General features: G+C 40.3%; 1 long non-coding RNA gene across 1 annotated transcript in view; it reads right to left on the reverse strand.

Moving 5' to 3' along the window:
* LOC309647313 overlaps nucleotides 1-17,430 on the reverse strand; it is a 56,436-nt gene extending 39,006 nt beyond the window's left edge. Inside the window, exon 1 of the long non-coding RNA XR_014255953.1 lies at nucleotides 12,785-17,430. This is a non-coding gene — a long non-coding RNA (uncharacterized lncRNA). The remainder of the gene's footprint in view (nucleotides 1-12,784) is intronic.
* Nucleotides 17,431-17,487: the final 57 nt, after the last annotated feature.

Genomic DNA, 17,487 nt, shown 5'->3' on the forward strand with positions numbered 1-17,487 from the left:
TAAAGTGGTTCTTATTCACCTGACTTAAGATATGCTGTTTTTTCTCCAACTGACTCAGTGCTCTACTCACTACCATTGTGCAATGAAATTAGAGAAAGCTGTTGCATCATTTCAAACCTGCTTATTGATGTTAAGATCCCACTGTGCAATGGAAAAAAAAATCTTAGTCATGGTAAGGCAATAGCACCACAATGGAAAGGAAAGGAAAGGGGTCTTACTTGATAAACTGTGCAACTGAGGTATATTTTGTGATAATAATTCTCCCAATAATCTTAGGAATTTAGCACTTTATAAAGTTGTTGTATCAAGTTCCCCTCTTATAGAAAAGCAAACTAAAACTTTTCAATATCACATTACTGGCAGGGATCATTAAGGCTCATTTTAGAAAACTGTTTACCACATTTATATGTAGATACAATTATTTTCAAAGAAATACAGTAATGCGATTAAAATGCATTAATTTATTTTTTAAATCCTTTTTGTGTGTATTACACTTCATCTTTGGTGCACTCTATTATGGCTGAAGTTTTTGGCTTATTTCTTAGAATTCACTAGTTTATACTTGAGTGTGTTTATTTTGCTATTTGCTTTATCTACTAGGACTTCTATTTCAATGATCATATTTTTTGTTTTCAATAGCAACAATTGATTCTTTAATTAATAACTGCCTGCCCTTATGGGTGTAGCATCCTCTTGTATCTCTGAGGTTATTTTTTATTTATTTATTTATTTATTTATTTTTAGCTGCGTTGGATCTTCGTTGCTGCGTGCGGGCTTTCTCCAGTCGCGGCGAGCGGGGGTTACTCTTCATTACTGTGCGCTGGCTTCTCATTGCAGTGGCTTCTCTTATTGCGGAGCACGGGCTCTAGGCGCGTGGGCTTCAGTAGTCGTGGCACGTGGGCTCAGTAGTTGTGGCTCATGGTCTCTAGAGCACAGGCTCAGTAGTTGTGGCGCACGGGCTTAGCTGCTCTGCAGCATGTGGGATCTTCCCAGACCAGGGCTCGAACCCGTGTCCCCTGCATTGGCAGGCGGATTCTTAACCACTGAGCCACCAGGGAAGTCCCCTCTGAGGTTACTGATTATAGTTAATTTTAAATTTTATTTGCTCTATTAACTGTTTCCTCAGGCATTCATGCTTATACTTACTGGGCTTGGTGCCTGTCTTTCCTGATGTTGGTTTTCCTTAAAAGCCTGGTGATTCTCGGTTTGCTGCTTTTCTTTGTGTTCGAGCAGCCCTGTCTGTGGGAGCTGGTTCTATTCCTGGAAACTGTCTCTGGTCACTGTGGATCTCTCCAGCCCTCTCCTACTACCCCCGCCATTCACTACCCTCTGGAACAATATTTCTCAACTCTTTTTTCATTATTGTCCTCCTAAGAAGCCTTTTTTAGACACTTTTTCCCCTAATCACTGCCTAAGCCCAATGAATTTTAGTACCACAGATGTCCTCTATATCTGTTTATTTACTGTTGTCCTTTGTTTGGGGGTTTTTTGGGAGGGATGGGGGTAGGATGACCTTGACCTCACCTCCGTCCTTTGGAGGGCCACAAATTATTGCAATATGTAGGGTTTTTTTAAATTCTTCTCTCCCCATCCCTCACCCCCAAACCAATTTTTGCTGCACTGACAGCAATACTGTACACACCCCCAGCTGAAGATGTGCACTCTGAAGAATGTCCCTGTCCTTCTGCACCACGTATCCTGGAGGTAAATGCTCTTACTGCCTTCTGTTTAGAAAACAGTTGCCCAAAGAACTCTCCTGCTCCTCCATCCAGTGCCTCTGAGCTTAGAACATTCCAACATAACTTGAGTCATTCCTACCTCTAGGATCTCTGATGCACTAGGGTGTCTAGTTGTTGTCTTTTTTATGAATAGACTTCATTCTTCAGAGCAGTTTTAAGTTCACAGCAAAATTAAGCAGGAAGTAGACTGTTCCCACACACTCCCTCCCCAGCCCACACGCAGCCTCCCCACCATCAACACCACATCCACATTGCAACATTGGTTACAATCTGCACTAGGTTTTAAACCGATATTCGCTCTATTGATCAGACGATACAAGCTTTCAGTAGTTCTGGAATTCTTCAAAAATTTAGACCAACTGGTAGCATATTTTGTTATTTTTAAGCAACAGTATGCATTTTTTCTTTGTCTTTATAATTTTTGTAATTTTGAAGGACTGGGGCAGGTGGGTAGGGAGGTCTTCCTTATAGTCCTTCATCTCAAGTCAATCTTCTAGAGAGAGACTTCTACCAGGATTTTAAAAGAAAAGTTTGGGGTGGTAATTAATGTCCATAGACCGTTATTTTATGTTGTGCCAGCAATCTTCCAATTTATAACCCAAGAATTCTTCTAAATTCTAAAGGGCAAGCAAATTATTCTTAACTAAACACTCAACATTTGCAATAAGTAGTATGTACTAGCCTATGTATGATAAAGTAGCATGGCTCTATTTTTGTGAGTTCTTTCTTTAATGTACTATATTTATGATTGTTGGAGCTTGTGATATATTTAATTTATATACTATATTAAAATTATGTATCAATACTATACATTTAAGCAAATTTATTAAAAAAAGACCACAAAGGCCATTAAATTCTATTGCTATTGCTCCATATTCACTTTTAATCTGCCAGTGTATATATCTATACATATTGCATAGTTCTAATATTTTATGCATACTATTTTTGTTCTGTTTTATTAGTGTGTGTGTGTCTTGGGTGTGTGTTTACTTATATTTCCAAGTCTACAAAGTTGCCATTTTTACTACCCATATAATTATCATACAGGATGGAAACCATCATATTTACTGACATCTTGTTAGTATTAAGAATTAAGAATATTTTTTTCCGTATGTGTGATTATGTGGTCTCCAGAATTATGCACTCTGAAGTTTTGATTTCATCTTCACTTAATCTTTCTTTGTTTAATCATTTGCAGTGAAGAAAAATGCTCTCTGATTACTGTTTTAAAATCCTGGCACACATAGATTCCAACATACATATAAAATTGTGAAAAAAAAGAATTAAGAATATTTTTATATCGTGTCAAAGAGTATGAATACTGTCAAGCAGCTTTCCAAAAACGCGTGCCAATTTACAGTGCACCTTCAGCCTTGCCAAACACTGGGTTCAAAATTTTTTATTCTTTTGGAAGTCTTTAAATTGGCTTTTTTTTTTTTTTTAACATTTGTGACTGCATTTTCCCCACTCAATGACTTCCTGTCTGTATTGTCACAGGCATAAAAGTGTTTGTGGCAGACTGTGTTTTCCTAATCTGTCTTTAAAAACCAAACCATCCCACACATTCTTTTTTCACACTTCTCCCATTGAGAGATGAGCTCTATGCTCTTCCCCTTGATTTTGGGTGGCCTAATGACTCTGGCAGAAGTGACATGATGTGACCTCCAAGGCTAAGTTAAAAAAATGCAATACAGTGTCTGCTTGGGTCCAAAGTAAGTATATCAAATTATATACTTGCTCTTAGGAGTGAGTCATCTTGCTGTGAGAAAGCTCAGGCCACTGTGAAGAGGCCCAGGTACAGCAGTACTGAGGGCCTCAACCCACAGTGCTGGCTGAGCTCAGTACAAAGCCAGCACCAACTTGCTAGCCATGTGAGTGAGTCATCTTGACTCACTAGTTCTCAAACTAGCCACCCCTGCTAACGCTGTGAGGGGGAGCAGAGATAGGGCAATCCTGCTGTGTGCTGCCCAAATTAAAGATTTATGAGCAAATTAAATGTTTTTGTTTTAAAGGTCTCTTTGCTCCACACCCTCACACATCCTCTTTTGGTCTTTTTCATAGCTATTCTGGTGGATAGGGAGTGTTTTTTCGGTTTTTTTTTTAATTATTTATTTGGCTGCGTCAGGTCTTAGTTGCGGCATGCGGGATCTTTTGTTGCAGTGGGTGGGCTTCCCTCTAGTTGTGGTGCTCAGCTCCAGAGCGCACGGGCTCAGTAGTTGCAGCACACAGGCTTAGTTGCCCCACGGCATGTGGGATCTTAGTTCCCCAACCAGGGATCAAACCCACATCCCCTGCACTGGAAGGCAGATTGTTAACCACTGGACCACTAGGGAAGTCCCCATAATTGTTTTTGTTTTAAACCACAAAATTTGGGGCTGGTTTGTTACCCAACAATTGATAACTTATACAGTATGCATTATCTCCTTTAACCACTTATCAAGTGCAGTTAGGAATGTTGATATGTAGTTGTTTAACTCTTTATTTGGAAGAGCCACTTAAAAGAAAATCATAGAGAAACACAGAGAAGTGAGAGGCAGTATAGCATATAAGAGCATTCTGGAATTAGACTACCTGGCATCAAATTCTGGCTCTGCCAATCACTTACAAATTGTCAACAGATAGCTTGTCATCTGTTAAATGGGATGATGATGGCAATCGCCTCATTAGCAGTATTTTGAGGATAAAATGAGTTAATGTATATAAAGTATTTAGCTCAGTGCCCAGCCAACAGAGAACCCTGTTTAACTGCTAGCCACTCTATTGTGTTGCTTTCTTTCTTCCTTCCTTTTTTTTTTTTTAATTGCATTGATACACATTTTCTTTATTTTTATACCTGGTATCAGCCAGGATTCTTTTCAGTACAGTAACAGAAAACTCAATAAAAACTGACTTAAGAAGGAAATAGCTTAACTAACTTAATCAGAGGTAAGGCAAGATCTGCAGTGGGTCAGTATGTTATTTCAATAATGCCATCAAAGACCCAGGTTCCTTTTAGCTTTTAGATTTCCTATTAGTAACAAAGTAGGTAAATAATCCCAAGTCATATCCAGATATGGCAAAGTCTAGAGGAAGAAGACAGATCATCTCCTCTTTTGGTTCTCTCATAAAAGGAAGAGCTTTTCTTCACAGACTTATGTCCATTGGCAAAAATTGGTTATGTATCCAATTTATAACCAAATCTCTTCAATATGATTGGAGTGGGATAGGTGTTGGACTGTCAACTACAATGTTCATTGAACACTTTCAAGGGCATACAACTTGTTTCTGGTAATACAATATACCCTGTTTCATCAATAGTTCTGATTTATTCTCTGACCCCACTGTTCTATGCTTTCCAGGTGGTTGATTACTTTTAAATTCTACCTTTATTTTTGTATTGTAGACAAAATGACATGTAGAATTATGGTCTTTTGTGTTTATTATGCATCTTAATGAGAAGTAAAATGAGAAGTAAAATCTCATTTTACTTCTCAAGGAGAAAATCTATTCATTTCTCTCCATGTCTGTTAATTATTCCTTGTTTCTTTGTTTAGCTATATAATTAATTAATTGGTTAATTAACCTGCTATTTTGACAGTGGGTTTTTAATGTCTTCACTTACAAATATAGTTCTATTTATTTCCTCCTGTATTTCTGTATTAGCTTTTAGATGTTTTAGATGTTTGCCTTATTTCTTGGGGCATTTAGATTTAATGTTGTTAATATTTTATGCGTTAATATAGCTTTACCATCACATAGCAATCTTGTTTCTCGTACTGTTTTAGTTCCAAATCTATTTTACCTAATATCATATAGTAACTCTGCTTCTGCTTCTCCCTCTCTCTCCACTCTCTCTCATTTATTTAAGTTTTGTTTTTGGACAAACATGCTGAAACTCAGACCATCTCTTGATAGCCTTCTAATTCTTGTTTTGAGGATAATGATGGCAATAACAATTTTTAGCCAGAAAAGCAAAAAATAGCTATTGATTTTATTTTTTTATTCTTACTCTAATTTCCTGGAACTTTGAGGGCCTATGAACCCCTGAAATTTGCATTTTTAAAGAAATTCATCTTTTACAAGCCAATTTGTACTCACTATGGGGTATCATCAACATCACTGTGGTCAATACCAGATTTTCTAAAAATGAAGGTGACCAATTCTATATGAGGATACCACTTCAAGCTTTTGCAAAAGTCAGTAATGCCACTAAGGTTATTTTATTATCCAGTTTTCTACTCAATAGTATTTTGTATGTATTACAAGTGATTTTATATGGAGTTCCCCAAATAATGAAAAACATATGGATTACCTCTGAACAACTGCAGGCTTCTAAATTGCTTAAAATTTAAAAAATAAAATAAACATCTTTCTTTGAACATTTATAGCATATATAATCTGTATCATTTGAATATCCTCTGTCTTATAGAGTTTCTGTTTTTTTCACTTGTGTATTACTCTCGTCTCCCCAACCATATTTGTCTATTATTCCAAGGCAGGGATCTTGTTTCACACTCCTTTTTTTTTTTTTTCTTTTTTAGCTGCACCACACAGCCATGTGGGATCTTAGTTCCCCGACAAGGGATCAAACCCACAACCCCTGCATTGGGACCACAGAGTCTTAACCACTGGACCACCAGGGAAATCCCTCCCATTCTTTTTGTTTTGCTGCTGCAACTTTGCATAGAGTAGGTGCTCAGTAAGTACTCATTTTTTTAAATTAATTAATTAATTTATTTATTTATTTCTGGCTGTGTTGAGTCTTTGTTGCTGTGCATGGGCTCTTCTCTAGTTGTGGCGAGCGGGGGCTACTCTTCATTGCTGTGTGCAGGCTTCTCATCGCAGTGGCTTCTCTTGTTGTGGAGCACAGGCTCTAGGCGTGCAGGCTTCAGTAGTTGTGGCTCGCGGGCTCTAGAGTGCAAGCTCAGTAGTTGTGGCACATGGGCTTAGTTGTTCCACGGCATGTGGGATCCTCCCGGACCAGGGCTCGAACCCATGTTCCCTGCACTGGCAGGCGGATTCTTAACCACTGTGCCACCAGGGAAGTCCAGTAAGTATTTATTAATTAATTAGAGTTCTCCAAGTAGCCCAGAGGTGATTCTTAGAATAGTATGGGTATTGTGTATTACCATGTGTGTGAGAGCGTGAAGTGTATGCCTATAGTAGGCTGAATAATGATCCCGAAGATAACAGGTCCTAATCCCTAGAACCTATAAATATTACCTTATTTGGAAAAACAGTCTTTGCAAATGTGATTAAGTTAAGGATCTTGGTACAAAGATTATCCTGGATCATCTGGTTGGCCCTAAATGTCATCACATGTGCCCTTATAAGAGAGAGGCAGAGGGATATTTTTTTTGTGGGGGGAGGAGAAGGGAGGGAGGGAGAGAGAGGGTTGTGGGGAGAAAGAGAGAAAAGAAGTTGAAGAAGAAGGAGAAGAAGGAGGAAGAAGGGAAGGAGGGGGAGAAGGAGAGGAAGAACCAGAGAAAGATTAAAGATGCTGTACTTGAAGATTTGAGTGATGGGGCCACAAGCCAAGGAATGTCAAGAACCACCAGAAGCAGGAAGAGTCAATGAATGGATTCTCCCAGAATGTGGCTCTGGCAACATCTTGATTTCAGTCTGGTGATACTAGTTCAGGACTTCTGTCCTCCAGATCTGTGAGAGAATAAATTTCTGTTGTTTTAAGCCATCACATTTGTGATAATTTGTTAGAGCAGCCATAAGAAATGAATATGATTCCAATCCAATAATGATTTTTCAGTTATTGGGAGATTTAAGAATCATACATCTGGGAGTTCCTGAACCCTTTTTTTTGTTTTTTAATATTTTATTTAGTTATTTATTTATTTACTTGGCTGCGCCGGGTCTTAGTTGTGGAACACAGGATCTTTGTTGCCCTATGCGGGATCTTCGTTGTGGTATGTGGGATCTTTAGTTGTGGCATAAGCGATCTTGTTCCCTGAGCAGGGATTGAACCCAGGCCCCCTGAACGGAGTCATAACCACTGGACCACCAGGGAAGTCCCCTGAAACCCTTTTTATCTTCCAATACTGAGCTAATGGCACCATTGCAAGTCAATCACATTGCAGACTGTGTTAAGGAAGCCACTCTGCAGCACCCTTCAATGCATATGTTATCAGCCACATTGAGTCATTTTTCAAGGCGGCTCAGTAATATGTAGACCAGCATTGCCCCCACCCACTGCCCCCACCAGTTCTATATAGGTTGATCTCTAAGGATCTGTCCACCTGTCAAATTATCCGATCTATCAGGAAACTATAGCCTTTAGTGGTGTCCTGTGTGATGACAGCAGGGTTCCTGGATATAGTAGTAAGAGCAACCTTTGGTATCTAATCTGAAAACAAAGGATTATATGGAAGCGACCCACTGGTAAAGCAGGATGCCTTCAAACCCACAAAAAAATTCTGCTAGCTTCCTAAATAAAATTGGCTTTAATTATCTAGTTAGGAAGAATATGGAAACATTCTAGCTTCAGTAAAACTGGAGTTGAGCAAAATGGCCTGCCTTATAAAATGCCAATTGAATGAAGCCTAAAAATGGAATGCAGCTATACAGGTAAATCATGTCATTTCTCTGCTCACAGAGATTCCCACTTGATGGAGACTTTGTGTTTAGGTTACCAGTTGGGGGCCCCGTGGGCACTGGAGAGAGATGCAAGGTTTTCACTCTTTTTTTAAGGTTTCTTTGTTTTATTTTGTTTTTAAAACCAGGAAAGCAGCTTGCACTTCCAAGGTCACCAGCTCCTTCTAAGTCTCTTCTTTTCACAACCATACTGCTTTGTTTTGTTTTTCTTTAACCTAGGGAAAAACTCAACCACAAATGTAATGTTTATCCTTCAAAATAGCAGCTGAAAAAAGCACAGGATGTGTGAGACTAAAAACACGCTTTTGGCTTCCTCTTCTGTGTGTGTGTGTGTGTGTGTGTGTGTGTGTGTGTATGTGTGCGTGTGTGTGATTTTCCTCAGGTTTCTCCCAAAGGGAGCCTGCTTTAAGTACCATTTTTCAGTTCAGCTGAGCAGGAGAAGTTCCCCAAATGAGAGCAGCATCACCTTGGGAACATTACCTTGTCTGTTCCGTGCATTTGGGCTCAGGGTTAACTTCAGTTTAGCAATAATTCTTCACTCTCTTGTCTTCTTCGTTAAGTCATGACTTCAAGCGTGTTAGTCTTGCCTCTCTCCTCAGTTGTTCAAAAATACCATTTGGACCGTGGATACCAGAGCTTCTGAAAGATTGGCTTTCCTTGGGAACTCCATTAGAAAGACTCCTTGGAAATCTGTCTTCCTTCAACTCAGCTGTTTATTTTCCTTTTGGATGCATTCCATTGGACAACAGGATTTATTAGTTCAAATTCTTGCTTCTTAGAACCACTTGTTCTTAATGACACGTGTCCTTTCTTCTCATACGCCTCACCCTCTTTGCTCAATTCTCTCTTCCTTTATTTCTGTATCTTTGCACAGTCTTCTGCAACCAACTTGCTATCAACTAGCTATTAACAAGGGACCTACTTGCTATTAACAAGGGGCTTTTCTCACCATTATTTTAGACGTGACTTTTATAAAGTGTGTATGTACTGTGGCAAACGGCTTTTTAAAAAATTGAATTGAATTGCTTCTGTTAAATGCCATTAAGACTCCTTGTCTGCAGTATACATATATTTGTGTCTGTTACATGCACTCTAATTTTCATTAACTTAAAGCTGGTGTCTTAGAATGATGGCCATACTGTTTCTTGGGAATGTCTATAACACAATAATTTTTTATGCCTCCAAAGTATCACCTTTCTCTTTGCAAAAATGTAACTAGTTCACTCTCAGAAAGAAATGAATTTCAAAGTTTGGAAACTGAATAACCCAAAGAAAGGAAAAACGAGGTATGGTGTACATGAAGCAGCGTGCTCCATAGGTGGTGGTCTGACCCACAGCACTGAGAGGCGTTGAAAGAGTTAAGAACAAATGGTCCTCTTCCGAATAGTGCAGAGCCACACTGAGGTATCACCTCCCCACCCCCCCTTCTCCTTTTAGTAACTTAAAGGGTGATCACTGAGACCAGACTACTTCAGGAACGTTCCTAAGTTTACGGGTATTTCTTGAACTACTAGTAATTTTTGTTGCTTTTCTATTGACTAGAGGTTTATTTGCAGTTCTCCAAGATTTTGTTCTTTCAGGGAATGTCTTATTGTGTTTGTTCCTCCAATTTTTCTATGCCTAAAAAAAATGGCCCTGAGTGAGCACTTAGAAAGAGGAAGAAGATACTATTTTTTATTCCTTTGCTGTTGTTGCTGATGAAACCAAAGGCAGACTACTTCCTCAGTATATCTTTTAGCATCTTATCTGATTTTCTTTTATAATTTTTTTTCCCTCTGTGTGGTCTCTTAAAGCAAATAGCAGTTAAATAAGCAATTTCTGGCTTAGGTCAGGTACTTTTTCAAGATGGTTTATAGGCCTTCTGTGTAGTGTGATCAACCAGCCACAAGAACATCCTAAGGAGAAACTTGCGTGTTTGGTATATTAACATGCCTGAATTTCTCTTGGCCTTCAAAAGGCATATTCTGGCTCTTCTCCTATTTTATCTGCCTGAAACATCCTTTAAGGGAAATTATAAATATATAAAAAAAAGAGGTTTTAAATAAATATTTGGATCTTGATTCTCTAGAGTTTTCATAAATCAAAACTTTCCCCCCTTTCTTAAATTTAGCCAGAGGAAAACTAGATGAAAGATTACTCAGAAACAGTCTCTTTAGACTTTCTCTGACTCAAAGTACAAACAATTTTTCTCTTGGGTATAAGGCCTCCCTGTTATGCAATGATTCAAAGCAGAAGGAAGTTGATTATACCAGATTCAAAGTAAAAATCCAAGTAGATTTCTCCTGCTTTGGTGGACTTATTTGCATTTCCCATATTCTTTTGCAGTTAACGTGGTTTGGGACTCATATTCCCTAACTGGGGAATAAAATAATTCCTTTTGTATATCTGAGTGCTTTGTGGGGCGCAATCTGTAACAGGGAGGCTCTTAAACATACTTATTTAAGACCTTTTTTTGTCCCTGGCATGGGTCACACAGCACGGTTCATTTCTTATACTTTATCTCATCTGGAGCTCCTTTGGTTGTAACCTCCTAATTTGTTTTACAGCTATTACCTCGCTAAAGATATATATTTTTAACAGTCTCCTTTTTGGCATCCAACAATCTTAAAATATTTTTAAATAGAGAGTACTGGGGCAGAACCGAAGAGAAGAAAACAGCTCATTCACCAGCCCAAAGATCTTGCAATTATCACCCACCAAGTTTAAGAACCACAGCTCTAGAATATGTGCCCTACCTCTGCTTGCTCTAGGAGTATAGTAGCAAGGAGTCTGAGCTGGGCAACACAGGTTAACTGTGCCAGTAGGTTCTAAGGGTTTATTTGTCAATAACTCATTGTAAGTTCTTTCCCAGGTCTTTGTGTCTACTAAGGGCTAGGAATACAGGGACAGTTTTAGCTAGTCATAGACTGTCACGGTGATCTAGGAAATGATATCTGCGTTAATAGGAAATAGCCTCCTCATTAGTATCTATGGCTAGGGGATGTGTACCACCTAGAAGCCATGAAGACTAAGTGTGGAATAAAGCCCTTACTGCTTCTAGCCCATTAATTATGCTGCTTTATGAATGTTTTTCTTGCTTAATAACTATTGTCAGATGCAATGTATCTTGGGGTCCCAAGTTGGAAAGTTCACTTTAGTGATCTTTGACCACAGCTCAGTTGACCGCAGTTGTGTAGGAGACAAAAAGAATTCAAGTTTTTCTTTGATTTTTGAATACTTTTTTTTTAATGATCATAAGGAAAGTAATTTTGTTGTGTCTAAAGAAGAATGACCTCCCCATTAGATTGGATTGCAGTCTGTTCTTGGACTAGGCAGGAAAAGAACTATCAGAAGACTTCTTGAAATCTTTTACCAGGACTTTGATTCTGTTAGGTAAAACACTGAACACAAGGCAAAGTCCACCGGCTACTTAGTTTGAGAACATGAGATTTCACATTTTGGTTTTCAGAAATTTGTCTGTCCCAAGCCAGCCAAGTTAGTTTTTAAATTTCCTGCCCAGCCCTTTTTTTTTCCATTTTGACCTAGATTTAAACTGCACATATGCCTTAAATGTAATTAATGAGTATATATAAAATATAAGATATAATATACAAAAATATTTAGAGATGTGGTATCTCAAACCATGGTTAGACTATCTTAGCCATTCTCATAAAGCTTCTAGACAAATTAATTTTAAAAGTTATTTAGCAGTTAAGTTTATGAAAATATTCCCAGGAGATAACATATGTTGCCATATGTTCTGCTAATGAATGCACCTACACTTTAAATAATATTTTCAGAGTTAGAGTTAAGTGATATCTCTTTCTTTATTTCATTGAAGTGTCAGAATGTTAAATAACTCAGCAGAATTCATAGGAAGTTAGCATCGTTTGTGTCTCAGTTGTGGGGAAAAGGTTACAAATTAAAGAAGAAAAAAATATTTAGGGATCACATGGAGACTTTTAATTAGATCCTAGGGTAACTAATATATTTTAAAAAATCGGTGTTAGGGACTTCCCTGGTGGCGCAGTGGTTAAAAATCCACCTGCCTATGCAGGGGACACAGGTTCGAGCCCTGGTCCGGGAAGATCCCACATGCCGCGGAGCAACTAAGCCCGTGCGCCACAACTGCTGAGCCTGTGCTCTAGAGCCCACCAGCCACAACTAATGGGCCCCCGTGCCACAACTACTGAGCCGGCACGCCTAGAGCTCGCGCTCCGCAACGAGAGAAGCCACCGCGATGAGAAGCCCACGCACCACAACAAAGAGTAGCCCCCGCTTGCCACAACTAGAGAAAGCCCGTACGCAGCAACGAAGACCCAACGCAGCCAAAAACAAATAAGTAAAATAAAGCAATTAAAAATCAATCAATCAATCAGTGTTAGATGGAGTCTGCCTTCGGGTGTTCATACATGTCCTACTGTCACCGGCCAAGCCCATTAACAATTCCTAGTAAATAAAAATAGAAAATAAAGTCTAACCTTTGTTTCCTCTGTGCTTAGTCTAGTTTCACCTGCTCATAGAGGGCCGCGTGCAGAGGACTTGCACTCCACACTTCAGACCAGAGTTCCTGGTGCAAAACGGCCGTGCCGGCACCTCAGCTGGGCGGGCCGTGTGCAGAGACACGCTCCACACCTCCCTTCAAGATGGCAGCGGCGGGCTGTGCGCAGAGAGGCTGCGCGGGCTCTGCGACCTGGAGCGCGAACTGCGCAGCCGCGCCCACCCGCCAGAACCCTGCTCCCTCCCCGCTGAAGGAATCCCTGGAAAGCAGCCCCGCCCACAGCCCGTGGCGCCAAGTGCTCTAGAGCCGGAGCTCGCACGTTGCTCTCCGTGCTTTCATGAAAGAAAAAAAATCTTTCCTTTGCTCCTGAACCAAACTCGGTTTTGTTCTGTTGGCTCTAGCGACCCTGGGCCTGAGAACTTTTGTTGGGGCTCAAAAGCGTCAGTGACACTACATAAGTGTCTAATTTTTAAAAAGTACACAGAAAAGATGGAACTAACTCTCTGGAAATTTAGTCAAGCATCTAAGAAACTCATGGAAAGAAATTTCTTAGTACTGATTTTATATTCCTCTTTTGCTGTACCAAAATTGGATTCAAAACGCCAGACGACCTGCCTTCTGTGTATTAATTAGAATAATGATTTTGATAAAGATATAAGTTGGACAGATTCCTACCCTGAAGGCTGCCCAGCATAGACCGAAGAGAAAGCTCACTGGGGACATTAGGCTGGCTGGGCGATAGAAGGCCTTGAAAAGCTTAGATTATACACGTGCTCATACACTCTCACATAAACACTCTGCGTGTGTGTTTGTGGCGGTACGCACATACGCAGTCACGATTGAGAAATATTAGTGCCTTCTCCCACAATCCATGTTGCCAAAATAATGGTATGACAACAGCGGCGCCTCTTTACCGTTTGCCTGGAAGTCCTTAGCCTTCCTGGCTGAAGGCCCTACGACGCTTGGTAAGATTTAACTGGAGTAGGGCAGGCTTTCTGTGGTATTTGGCCAGCCTTTGTGCACATGTCTTTTAACTTATTTGACCTATAAACACACATTCTCTCTATCGTACTTTATTATTAGTGTTGCTGGTTTATATGGTATCCTTTCTTCTAACATAAATAAAAGAGCATTAGAAACTTATGTGTCCTCATTTTAAAAAAAAAGAGGGGAAGCTGTTTCAATGGTCTGGAAACTTCTCTGTCTTTGGTGTTTCCTTCTTTCTCATTTGCTCAGAATGCCAGATCAATCTTAACAGAGAAATTTTGTTTTTTAAACAGGTTATTTGCAGAAATGTTCAGCAATCCCCTCAGTGAAAAATTCCACACTACTCGTTCTAACAGGACACGCAGATTTATGGCTCCATCCGCCCTATGCAGCTGTTATTCCCCACGTTACTCAGCATATATCCTCTCCCAGAGGCTGCTCTTTCCCTGGCTCAGTCCTGTCTCATGGTCTTGGTGTACTTCACGCTGTTTCCTCCACTCACGTGTTCTTCCCCTTCCTTTCTCTTCATCCAAATCCTTTCCATTCCTCCAACTAAAACCCCGTCTGCTCTTTGAAAACTTACCAGGCCACTCCAGGTCATTCTAGCCTCCAATGTCATACTCTGAACAGTTGGTTTATTTGTTGAGAATTACCGATAAAATCTGAGGCATGGTGACATTTAAGCAAGACTATGGTTCAGATCTGAGCGATTCTGTCTGAAAGGCACTATCTTTGTGCCTTTCTGTCATATCTCTCAGTCTCTCTCTCTCTTTTTTTTTTTTTTACTTGCTTATCTTTTCTTTCTTTCTCCCTCTCTTTAAAACGTGAAGACTCATATCCTAAGCATGGATGCACGAGAAAGCCGGGCTTTGGAGGAGGGCAACCGATAGATGGCAATTAGAAAACTAAAGCACCCAGAGTGGAACATATCCACTCTTTTCACAATCAAAACAAAATAAAAACCCCAATGTCACAATCAAAAGAGAACTGCATTTATGAACAGGACAATTCCCAAAGGGTTGGCATGTTACAACCCCCCAAAAAACTATTTTAGTCGGTTCATCAAGGAAAATAATGACATGGTATAAAATAAAATAATTGGAAAAAATATATAGTATTGAGGTAGGAAGGTGATAAGAAATATAAACTTGGGAGGTGAGAAATTTAGAAACAATAAAGGCTATCTGAAGTTAGGAAGGAGAGAGAAAAACAGTGCTTGCTTAAGTCTGAAGAGAGGCAAGTTCAGTAGAAGCATTCACCTTTTGCCTAGAAGAAACACTTTTTTTTATAAAAGTTGAGACAAAGCCACAAGGTGCCCACCTATAGCCACACACTGGGTTAGGAGGGAAGGTATCAAGAGCACATTTTAAAGGGTGTATTCAGGGATGTTGTTTCACCAAGGGTCCCATATTTGCAAAAATGTTTTCCCAATTAACCTGCTAAATCTGAAGGAGAATGCACAGAAAGTATGGAGATGTAAAAGAACCCAGGAGAGGGACTTCCCTGGTGGTCCAGTGGTGAAGACTCTGTGCTCCCAATGCAGAGGGCCCAGGTTCCATCCCTGGTCAGGGAACTAGATCCCACATGCCCGCAACAAAGATCCCACACGCGGCAACGAAGACCCGACTCAGCCAAATAAGTAAATAAATAAATATAAAAAAAAAAAAAAAAGAACCCAGGAAAAAGAAATCCCTTTCCAAGCACATCACACAAATCTAAATGATCTAAGATTCTTGAATTTATTTCTCTGACTCTAGTTTGTCCTCCCATCTTCTTACTCTCTCAAAATCAATGTGAAAAAGGCACACAGAGGTCTTCTAAGACTAGCTTTACATTTAGTGGTTAGTGGTAACTTATGACTATGTTTTTAACTTTCTTTGGTTGGGTCATTGACCCTCCTCCTCCCCCATTCAGTTTCCAGGGTCACTGGGCGACCCTTTATAAATCACGAGACTGGATTTGCTTTGCTTGGTCTGATCCAGCTTCTTCATTATCTCCTCTGTTGTGTACTACACAGTTTCGTAGACACACCACATAAAGTGGAGAAACAAAACCAGGAGATTATTCCCAGACTGTTTGCCAACTGATTATAAACTGTTGCTCACTGCTGGTACACAAAACAAGGAGTAGACTTTTATTGCTGAGTCTCTTAGACTAGAAATGGGAGGGGGGTGGTTAATTTCTGGTTTTGTCAAACTCCTTTGTTCTTTCTTTGCCTCAGTTTCCTAATTTGTTTAATAGTGTTGTTCATAATTTTGTTTTCTTTACTAATTCTAATGCAAAATGCCTTGGGTATTTTCCCACCATTCCATCATAACAAAAAGAGAAGCAGGAAGGATATAGTATAATCATTTATAATCGTCTAGATCTTGCTTCCAGAATTTCTTAGTCTTCAATTGTAGTGTCTCAAGAAATCTGTGACACTACGCCAGTTCACAGAGTCAACCCCACAGAGTTGATCCCTGGACCAGGGAGGCCCAGGGAGATTAAATAAGCTGCTGCAAGTCACATGGCTAGCTAGAATCAGGACTCACCAGGACTGGAGCCTAACTCTTACTATTTTCAATTGAACATTTAATTCATTTTCACTCAAATTTCAGAATGCCTAAGCCGACTCCTGGTTTAGGCTGGGTTTCTACCTCAGTCCAGGATGACTCTTGGAAATATATAATCTGAAAGATTCTGAGATCTTGGGATGTTTTGCAGGGAATTGTGGTCTGATTCTATGGAGGGTCTAAGAGACCTAACCCCCTCCTTGAGCAGAGCCAAATACCCCAGAAACTCAGACTCAACCTACTTTCTTCATGCTTGACTCAGGGCAGAGCTGCCGTAGCTGAAACATTCTAGAGTACACCCACATCTCTGGTTGAATCAGGACAGAGCCGAGTGGAAGAAGGGTTCAAGATCAACCATTTGTCCAAAGGGCCATCTGTTGACACAGTCATCAACCCAGTAACATTGTAGCCCATTACCCTCTCTTGAATTAGGTGAAAGCGAAATCTCTTCAAAACATAATTTTGCTTTACCCATAATTTTTTTTTAAATTTTGCACAAAGCTACTAAAGATTCATCATCGAATATGAATCGCAAATCAGCCCCGTGTGCATGTGGGTTTTGTCCAAGTCTACACGGGAGGGGAACATTCTGTTTTAGAAATGTGAGCTGTATGAAATACAAATCTGCCTAGAAACTTCCTCCCAACTGCTCTGGGACTAGGCAGGGCAGCCGTTGACCTTGCGATGGCGGGGGCCGGGGGAAGAAAGACAAGGCCCGTCTGAGTCAGGTAACGCCCTTGGGTGAGGTCCGATCACAAGAAGTCAGATCACAAGGATAGAGAGCATTAAACACTTCTGTGCTCCACTGAGTCGGTTCCATAATAAAGTTAGAAAATGGAAGTGTGGAGGCCCCCAAATTCCACGGCCTTTAGGTTCTAGGTGCGGGCAGCTGGCAGGGACGGGTCCGCCCGGCGCTGCCGGAGCTTAACCCATTATCCACGACAGACCGGTAAAGTTCACCCTATTTTGCTACAAAGCTGCAACATTGTGCACGGAGGTAAACTGGTTGGAAGCGAATTCAAAACTGCAAAATCCAGGCCCGCACGCAGGAGCGCCCGTCCCTTCCCGACTAGATCTCTCCTCCGACCAGGGGAGAAGGCAGGGTCTGACTCCGCTCCGATCTGCACGTCGGGTCCGCCCG

The sequence above is a fragment of the Balaenoptera physalus genome, assembly GCF_965194825.1.
Source record: "Balaenoptera physalus genome assembly, chromosome: 18".
In the NCBI taxonomy this organism is placed as follows: domain Eukaryota; kingdom Metazoa; phylum Chordata; class Mammalia; order Artiodactyla; family Balaenopteridae; genus Balaenoptera; species Balaenoptera physalus.